This window comes from Athene noctua, chromosome 2 (assembly GCF_965140245.1).
Source record: "Athene noctua chromosome 2, bAthNoc1.hap1.1, whole genome shotgun sequence".
Taxonomy (NCBI): domain Eukaryota; kingdom Metazoa; phylum Chordata; class Aves; order Strigiformes; family Strigidae; genus Athene; species Athene noctua.
In genome coordinates, this window is record NC_134038.1 from 13,644,766 (window position 1) to 13,655,423 (window position 10,658).

The window sequence follows — 10,658 nt, forward strand, 5'->3', positions numbered from 1 at the left end:
TGCAACTTAAAGAACAGGCTGAGACAGACTCAACTGACAGACTCATTCTTGCAGTTAATTACTGAAATTTAACAATTTCCTGCCTGTGAGCTGAGCCACGGTAACTGTCCCAGAGCACACTTCTGACTCCAGTGAAACGCAAGGTAATCTGACCTCATTTAACAAGTGGGGAGGCAGATTGCATCACCCTGCAGCTGGTGCCCATGAAGAGCACAGAGCCCTGGTGTTCCTGCAGCTCTCACATGCACGGGGATTTGTTAAACCCAGACCACTGTGCACCTCGGCTGCCAAAAAACAGAAGAAAGGTCCTGTCCCAGGCCAGGTGATGCATTTTGGATCAGAGGGACAAAATTTTCTCCTAAACTGGCCTATAATTGTAATGTGGCAGCTCACATATCTTACCATGAGCCAAGGAAGAATGACAGGTAACTCTTTTTTCCCTTTAGGACTGATCTGCAGTGGCTGGGTAGAGCACCTAACTGCTTCTGCAGAGCTCAGAGGCTCTTAATACACACCAGCTCTTGCCAATAAAAACCCCAAAATCGATGTCCCAGCCATGCAGGTGGCCTGCTTGGGCTTCTGAATTATGAGCCCGCTGAGCTTGCTGAGTTACTCAGAGTCCTGCAGCCCCGCACTCCAATTTTGCTATGGCAGGGATTAATTTTCTTTTTCCATCAACCTGAAACATCTGATCACCTGCCAATATTTAAAGGGGCCTTTTTCTGACTTTGAGGGACTGTCACAGCTTGTATCTCAACCATTAGGAAAGAAACCTATAATACTCTCCAAAAAATCCTTCTGCCCATCCTCCAAGTGCTGAGATTAGCAATTTAGCACAAGCCTATGTAACTGCAGTATTAGCCCCGATTAAGAGACAGGACTTGTCTTTTCAATGGGAAGACCCTCAAAGCAGCAAGTTCCTTTATTTCCTGCAGTTTTAATTATATTTTAAAAATTAAAAATCAAGCCACTAGATACACATTTATAAAGACAGATCTTATTACTTAGACCTTCCTTCTATTTTACAAGGAGAAGACTGCCTCTTTCCCAGCTAAAACTTGGAAAAGAGATAACTGCGGCCAAAGAAATATGGACTTAAACTCTGAATTCATTCCTTCACTCCATTCAACCACTGTTGTGCCCTTTCCTTGCAGGTAACAGCTCTGGATTGATGAAAAACACCCTGGAGAGTATCGTTCTTGAGCTATCTCTGGGCTGCTTCTCCTTTTCTGGCATCTACTAGGAGCTGGGCTCCCATTGCCTGCACAAAGACTAAAAGATCCTAAAGATGTAGTAGTCACCCATCATCATTTCAGCACAGTGTGTGCTGAAAATCCCCTCCTTGTAATAACAGTGATGCTGCTGTGACTCCTTGGCACTTTCTCTGCAAATCCACTTGCTTCCTGGAAAAATCAGGCACGCTCTACTCCATGCCTGGCCAAGAAAGTCCAGATGCTTTATTGCTTCATTCCCGTGCTGTGTTTAGTTTGTTAATGCTTTCATGTGAAAACAGTGTGACACGTGGGAACCCTAAGTCGATACTCTATTTATTTCTTCTGTAAAGTCACTTCTTTGTGCAAGAGTTAAAGGTTACAACAAGTGAATGGCTGTTGACTCCAGGGGTTACTCTTACAAAGCAAACCAACACTGATTTTTTTATTTCTGTTTATCTGAAGCTTGCAGAACACTACACACCATGTCAACATCACAAGACAGCAAGGGGGAAGTTAAAAGCAAGGACTGACCACTGTGATTATGTCTGCACACAGCACAAGGAAGCACAAAAGAGTGGATTAAAAACTGTGGTTGCAGAGCCACAGTCTTTGCCTCTACTGGAGCAATACCAAGCCTGAGAGAGATGAAGCCAAAGCCCCTAAGATGTCTTCATATTACCTGCTAGAAGAGAAAAGCTCAGATGTGCAGTGGTCTTCAGCAGGAGGTCTGATCAGAAAATGTTCCTCTTTAATGCAGCCATTCATAAAAAAAAATTAAAAGGTTATAAAAATATCTTACTTGTATGTATTTAGATTAAGAGTGCTGGCATTAAGGTTGCCTATGGGCAGTGATAGGTAGGGCAAGAGAAAGGAGCCAACCTGGTCTGATGCCTCCTACCTGCTCCTCTAAAAGGTTCTGGGCACAAGAACTGGCCCACTGAGCCCACCACTGCAGCTGTGCCTTCTCAGCACTTCCTAGGAGCGAAGGGAAGAATTTGTCACCTGTTCCAAAACACCTAAATCCCTGCAGTCCTGCATCTCAAAATTATGGTTAGCTTCTCCATAACAAAAAGGCCTGACACATAAGCATCTTTCCCCACAATTGCCAGTGCCAGGTACTCAAGGACCACAACTTAGCCTTAAAAAACCCTAATATTCCTTTCTGATTGTCTTATTAACTAAAGCACAGGATATTTTGCATTTTTTGAGCCATGGGAACACACTTGGAAGTCACTTTGCAGCTTCTCTCTGCAACAGTCAGGGCTGCAAATGCACATTCTGGGTTTAAACTGAAAGCTGAGCTTTTCACCCCAAAACTATGCTCTAGATTTTGGTGCTGTCAAAAGAGAGCCAGCTATCACAAGACTTACGATAAAAATGAGAAAGCTGGTGACTGCCCTTCCAGCAAAGCATTCTTGTGGCTGAGTAGCCAGCTGAATCTCAGCTATGTGGTTTTAGAGACAGAAATTATTACCTCCAGCTGCATGACAACAAGCCTTAACTATATTAACTTAAGGCAGGTCCGCCAGTGTCCCTGTTCACTGGCACCCGTGCTGGCCTGATGTGCAGCCCAATAGAAGGCAGTGGTACATGCACAACATCTGTCATATGCTCAAGAAACAGAAAACAAAGCTGAAAGAGTGGTGGTGCTTGTAAGTCATGGATGTGAGGAATAAAGAATAGATGATTTTGGGTAGAAAATGGCAAAAAGACTAGTAATTCCAATACTTCTCTCCTGGTCTGAGTTCAAGCACACAGGCCAAGTGACCCTTTTCATTTAAAGATGTATTTGGGAGAGGTCCCACACTAAGCCTCAGCGCTATTCCGGGTGAGCTACGCAGGCAAGGAATGTGTGCTTCAGGAATGCAGCTGGACAGGCTGTGTTTAGGAAAAGTTGTGTATCCTACCAACAGGGAGAAGGATCGGAACTCTCTAATAACCACGCTCCTCCCTCCACAGGGGGTTTTACATGGCTAATCACCCTACTGCCCTTTGCAGCAAGCTCCCGTGGCTGCGCTGGGTACTTGCTGCCCATGAGACCCAGCCACTCTGGAGCAGCTTTGTACCACCCTCCCAGTCAGGCAGGGATGCTCGCTGCATCCCACTGATGCTGCTGGGGTGGTGTGGAGGTAAGCAAAATGTAGAGTGACCCAGGCTGGAGCTTGCCATGGACGCAGAGGCAAGCTTCCTGAGAAACTCCTGTGGGCTCTTCATTGAGACAGAGCAGTTGAAGCTCTGGCTTTTGTAGAAAGCAGCTGCTGATGCAGGAGATTTCTCACATATGCAAAAATGAGTTGCTTTGTAAAACAGGTAGCTCTGGGTTAAAAACACAAGGGAGAAGAGGGCCAGGTAAGGGGCACCTTCAAACCCAGCCAGGAACAACTTCCTGGGCTGCTTCCCCTGCAGTGGTTTCTATAGTATGACCATGAAATCTGCATTTGCTTAACAGCTGGTAAGAAAAACAACTCCTTTCAGAGCCTCAGAGAGGGCAGATGTGCTGTGTGGTCCAACAGCAAGGGGTTACCTCCAGGTTTTCTTCCCCGTCATCTTGAATGGAGGTCTGGAGCAGGCAGCATGCCTGATGAGAGGGGCTGTGACCCCCTGGCACCTTCCCAGACCTCACCTGGTGCCACCTCTCACCTTTGAAAGCTGCCCTGCCCAGGGATGGCTCTTCACACCTTCACACAATGGAAACAGCTTTCTGCAGGCTGCTGGGGGTACAGAAGGGCAGAAATTTCACACTCCATTCCCTCCATCTGTGTTCCTACCTTCCCTTCCAGGGTCATCTGAAGCAGGCTCTGCCCTTGGACTGCACCATCCTTCCACCTCTGAAGGCCCCAAATCCCTTTAGGGGACAAGAAAATTAAGAAGCAAGGAGGCTGCAAAAGGGAGTACCCATTGTTAACCACCTCCCTGTATCAGGCATCCAGAAGACAAGAGTAGTGGCCAAAAAAAGGGAGAATTTGAGTCACCAAACTGGGTCCCCTGAGACTGTGGGCAACCAGGCAGCAATGCTTGTTGCACAGGGGGCCATAAAAGCCACAGAAAACACTGCAGTGCCAATAACAAACTTCAGACCCACTGTAAGAGCCACAGCCATGATATGCCACAAGGACAGAAGAGATGAATGGCATGGCCACTGTGTGATGCTCCTGGGGTAATTACAGGAGTTCACTGGTTATTCTAGGTCAGCCGTGACCTGAACTACAAAACCAGGCCAAGCCAACCCCACTGCTGACTTGATCTCTGCAGGTGCGATACCCTCAGAGCTCAGTGCCTTTTGGTGGCTTTTGATTTCCCCTGCACTGGTGGTGCAGCACACACACTGCTGTGGACCTCGGGGAGGCCCTGAAGCTGATCCAGCTCTTGGCTTGGTGAATTTCTGTCTGACCGAGAAACCTGTGTCCTGCAGGACTGTCGCCATGGCCAGTTCAGGCGCCGCTGGCCGCTTGCCCACTGTAGCTCTGAACTCTTGCTCTTCTCCATTGTGGAACTGAATGTCAAATACTAACAACTCCTGGCTGCAGAATCCTGGGCTTAACCCAGTGGGCGGGAGGCAGAGACACCCTTTGACATGGCAAACATATATTTTCTGTGAAATCAAATCCCAAGACCTTCTGTCTGCTACACCATGCACAATTTACTATAAGCAAGAAATAATTCCTGGATATACTTCCAATTTGACAAGACACAAGTCCCTCAAGCTGCTACTCTTTTCAATCAATTTGTTGATAATAATTTGCTGCCAGCCTCTTTCCTCCTTTAGAGCTACCGATGGTGCAGGGAGGAGGGAGGACAGGCTGGCCCATCGCGTGCAATGTACGTGGAAGTTGGCTCACAGACAACACCCTGCTGTTTGTCTTTTGTGCACAGGGAACTGCCAGTACTATTGTGGCTTTCTCCTCTCTATTATCTGGCCTAACCACATCACCCTGCATTTAGGGGTACGTTTCTGTTAACCAAGGTAAAGGCAGGGCATCATTTTACTTTTCCTAAATATTTTCTATTTTCACACCAAACTCACTTGCAAGTATTTGCCCAGGAAACTATGCTGTTCCTCCCCCTCTGGTTCCCAAGGAGCTGCTGCTCTGCACTGCTCCTGTTTCATTGCAGAGCAGGCTTCTGCCTGGGGAGATCGAGTAACTCACCCAAGGTCAAGCAGCAGCTGGTGAGACCAAATCTGCCCTTGGGCCAGTCTTCTGGCTTGAGTCTCCAGTAGTGATTTACAGAAACGGCCCTCTCACCCCAACATCCGCAGCCAAGACCCCATCCAGAGGGCTAAAATCTTAGCTCAAACTTTCAAAGGCAACAAAGAAAACGTTTGGCACTCGGACCCTGCCAGGAGCTTCTTCCCTTGGCCTTTCAACATACTTAACTGGGTGATCTCGTACTGCCAGACCCTGGGAGTGAGTTGTCGGAGGATGCACCCCACGACTCCTCAGCCACATCCAGCCCTGCTTCAAAAGGTGAGTCATGACCCAGCACCTCCCCACGGGCTATGTGACTTGCCACCAGAGGAGAGGCTGGCTCCTGCCCCTCCTTGGATACCAGCTACCTCCTTGATGACTACATAAGGTCTAATGGTCACGGGACAGGCAGGCAGGCACTGCCATGATTTCATTGCAGCCGTGACCTGATTCACCCTTCATCACATCATTTACTCTGTCTCTCTGTGGAGCAAGGGTCATGAGACTCACCTGCCTGGTATGAGGATTAATTCCCACCACCTAATGCTTTGAAGATGAGAAGTTATTGCTGTTATACCTGTGCTCTGCCCACCTGCAGCCAGGCTCTGGTAATGCACAGGCAGGAATCCGTGGTGAGGGACATTTATGTCATTGGCGTTTGTGTGACATCTGTCTCCCAGGAGGATCCTGAAGACATTCACTGTCAGGTGCCTTGAGGGACCCACCTCTACCAGGTAGTCACCTGGAGGATGCCAGGCAGGGGCAGGAGGGTCATCTCTCATGCCCAGAGCCAAATGGAGGCCTGATTCGGGGTAGAGCTACTGAATTTTTGGAAAGATAAGGTTCTGCATGACACCTGTGAGTATCTAGACAGGAGAAATAGAGAGTCCCAGGGGAAAATTAGCTTCCCTGAAGCATCCCTGTAATGCACAGACCAGCAGGCCAAGCTTATTTCTGGCATTTGCTCTCTCTCAGTGAGTTGCTGCTTTCAGGGAACAGAGGTGTAGGAAAATTAAGCTTGGGCCACACCATGACTCACCGTTCCCGAAGTCAGATGCCCTTCATCCTCACTGCATGGCTTTGCCAGATGGCAAACCCTCCTGCAACAGCGTGAGCCACGGCATGCCAACTCATCTGCCAGCATGCCCAGCCAGGGATGACAGGGGCACAGAGGCTGTCTCCCTAAGGAAATATCCATCAGCTGGGCCTCTTTTTTGGGTAAGAGGGACATGTTTGCTTCTGAGGTTTGAGAGTGCAGGCTGCTGCAGCCAAACATGGGCTCCTTGCCTCTCCCCATCAGATGGTGGGAGAGCATCTGGGATGGGATAGCCTGAGACTGTGGCATGGGCAGGATCCTGTAAGACGTCCCAAATGAGGGTTTGTTGTCCAGTTTTCTCTGGAAGAGGCTTTCTGGCTTTATCCCCATGCAGAAAACGCATCCTTTAATGCAGGCATTGATTATACAATGACCACATTGATAATTCTCCCAAAGTCCACTTACCTGTGGGAACCCAAGTGAGTCACAACCTACAGTCAAGCACCTATTGCCTTTCTGTAAACCAATGCTGGTGGGTTTTATTATGCACTACCTGGCACAGCACCCTTCACTCACAGCCTCGGTGCCCATTTTCACTGCCAGAGTGGAGTTCCAGCGTTAGCTTTGCCCTATGGTATTTGTATGTGCTGACTGTGAGTCTGCACAGGTTGAAGTTGAGACAGCACTGGACCCAAGTCCTCACCATCCCTGTGCAGAGCAGCTGCACCACTGCCCCAGGATTGTGTCCAATCCCAGGTGCACCCTGTGGCCACTCAGCAACGTCACCCTGTACCCGGCTCATGCCAGAACTTCAGTTTTTCCCTTCGAAACTGTGCTGCAGCAAATTCCCCCTTGCTCCAACCAGCCGTGGACAATGACAGAGCCACCCTGCCCAGTTCATGCATGCCTGGAGATAAAACTCATTCTTCACTATGAGGAGCCCAGCCTTGGAGAGGTTCAAGGTTGTGGAGGTGGGGTTGTGTCCAGGAGCTCCAGGAGGAGGCATAAGAGGCTGCTTTGATGTCTGTGCAACATGCATTCGCATGTGCACACGGGGCTGGCTGCGTGCGGGTAATGCCAGCTGTGATGGACGTGCCGCACAGAGGCCTCTGTAAGAGCCACCACACCGGTGTAGGGAGGGAAACGTTCTCCTTTCACAGCTAAACACACTACTTCTAATCCCTCCGCTGCCGATTCCCAGATCCGTAAACACAGAGCCACAATCAGTTACAGATGTACCAGTTTTGGACAAAAACGATGCCTCTGCTGGGCTGTTTGCAAATCTCTGCACCTTCCCAGGCATGCGCATGCGTTTGTCCATGCTCCCTTAATCCCTGCAGGCCGACAGCCTGCAGAGGACCAGAGGCAGAGTTTTAAGTGCCTGTGGTACCTGCTAAGTAAAGGCTTAAGTAAATAAAGGAGACTGCTGCCCTGCAACATCCTGGTGTGGAAACTCGCTTGTCAGAGAAGCCCTCGGAAAAGCCACTCCTCCACAACCTGCTCCAGACAGACCATTGCTGCTGTGCCTGGCCGGTGGGAGCAGAGCAGCTCGGCCACGAGTGGATCTATTTTGGTCCCTGGGGAAAGGGTCTGTGCTCTGGAGCAGCAGCTCCGGTTTCCATCTGCCCCACCATTTCTAAAATGTCAGTGCCTGTGGCAGGTTCAGCCTGGCTAACCCTGGCTCTGCACCTGCGTGTCCACTCAGCAAGCTTCATTCTTGTTTTTTCGTGGTTTTTCCAGTCATAAAAATTTTTAGCTTGCGTTCAGGCTGTCCTACAGTGCTGATGGCAGTGGCTTTCCTACCACACCATATTAAAATCTCCAGAGATTTTAACACATCCCTTTCTCAATTGAATCCACAGCTCTCACTGGCTCATGGTCTGACATGGTGCTTTCAGTCAGCAGCTGTTTGCCTGCTGCAGACCACCAGTGGCTCCCTCAACGGTTTGACAGTGTTTGTGGGTTATCACCCCAGATCACAATGCTTTTTACGAGGCAGAACACATCAGTTCCTTGTGTCTGCCTTCCCTAGCACACTCATTTCTCTCTCCATCCCCTTCTGCAGACCAAATCTGATCTGCACTTCAGAGCTGCCGAGCAATCATCATTGAAAGGATGAAGATATTTTCAGTGACATGGATCTGCCTGGCTTAACCCACTCTGCAGGGCAGGATGCGGGTGACAGGTGGCCACAGCCTTTCAGGAACACACCGAGCTCAGTGATGCTGTTAGGAGGTCACCTCATCCCAAGCAGCTCCACTGCACAAACCAGGTTCCCTCTGGTGTCTCCTGGCATGGGGAGGGCAATGCCACCTGCAGCAATGCTGTTGGAAGACGCTCACTTGTTGAAGGCACAGGGCACTGAAATTGAAGAAGAAACTGCTGAAGACGATTTCGCAGCTCAAAGCACTCTTGCAGCTTAAACAGTATCCCCTGCCTCTCAAAAAATAGCTGGCATTGCCTGTAAGGGAAGGTGGGACCACTGCCCCAAAGGGGTGGACCAAATGGGCCGAAGGAAGCCTTGGCCCCGGTGTCCTTGTATTTGGATTTTAATTTTTGCGTGTGCTCTGGCTCACCGCTGCTCTCAAGTGCTTTGTTCACAGGGGCTGCAAGCACCCTTCAAATGGGGCAGCTTTTAGCTGATGGGTTTTCACTCTTCTTCCCACTGACACCCGTGTAACACCTGCCCCATGGCAGGAGATGGAGATGGGGTGGCTGGGGCAGCCAACACTTCTGGTGTGGAGCTCCCAGCACCCGCCTCGCCACTCTCCTGCCAGCAGAGCTCCCGCTGACCCCGGCAGCACCGCATCTGCATGGGCAGCCTTCCCTGAACCTCCAGTGCTTGTTTTTATTAGGGTTTTTTCAGGGTTTGGGGCTGAATACATAACACCGTCGCTTACAAGCACCAGATTACCGAATGCCCCACAGTGGCAGGCAGTGCAGCCAGAGAACAACTGGCAACATGACCCGGATTAGGGCACGTTATCCCCACGGCCTCGCAGCCAGCCGCTCGCCATGTCTCTTCACTTCAGCCCTTGGCCCCGAGTGCCAGCCAGGCGACGCCAATGGCCACCCTGTCCCGAAACCCACCCTCCCCTTCCTACCGGACTGGAGCGGCTCCTGGCCACCCAGAGACCCCACGCACAGTGCCCCCACGTAACGTCGACTTGGCAATATGAAAATACGCATATGGAGATACGCCATAGCACAGGGAAAATATGTCATAATCCTAACACAAAATGTTCTATATTTATGAAATGAGCCATAATGCATTCCTGGCTGTGAATGTACCCCTCAGCCAGGGCCTGAATGCAAAAAAAACCCCATGTTTTTAATATTCAATATATAACACTTTTGCTATCAAGTACCAGAGCATGCACCCAATAAATGACATGTATATATCACATATATTTTCATCTATAGTACTGTTTTATATATATTTATATATCTTTCAGTCATATTTATCTATAAAATATAAATAGCATTATATATAAAAACAACATATAAGCCCACATGAATATAGGATACATGTTATACATATAGAAAACAAGCAAGTATGAAAGTATAAAATATATAAATATGGAGCATACATTTAGAAAACATCCTATATATTTTTTTTTCTCTTTATATAGTGTTCTCTGTATAGAATCACATATAACTTGTTTTCTGTATGTTTTCACCAGGTTCTAAATTTGGCTAGATTCCATGTTTCTGTATGTTTGGATTCTATTTTTCCATAAATAGAATATAATTTTGTGATACATAAGTATCTCAAACACATTTATAAGCATAAACAGTCTATGAATGTGAAAATATTTTACTTGTATCAATAGATCGATACGAGGTTTATATGGAATTGAAATATGCATAAACATTAATTTCATACATAGTTGTATTCTGTATTTAATGTTTTTTATCTACAGCTCAAGCTGTAGAGGCGTTTTTCGGCGCGGTATATAAATGCAGTAGATGTACACACGTACGGCACTTGGGTGCACGCACACAGCCGTGCGCAGCCAAACCCCACAGGCACGGCTCGTCCGGCCGCGCACGCAAACGGCCCGCTGGCCCCGCCCCCGGCAGCCCGGCCCCGCCCCCGGCAGCCCGGCCCCGCCCCCGGCAGCCGGGCCCGGCCCCGCCCCGCCCCGCCCCGGGCCGCCGGCGGAGGGCGAGGGCGGTGCCGATAAACACCGCCACGTGCGGCGGGGCGGGGGCGGGGCC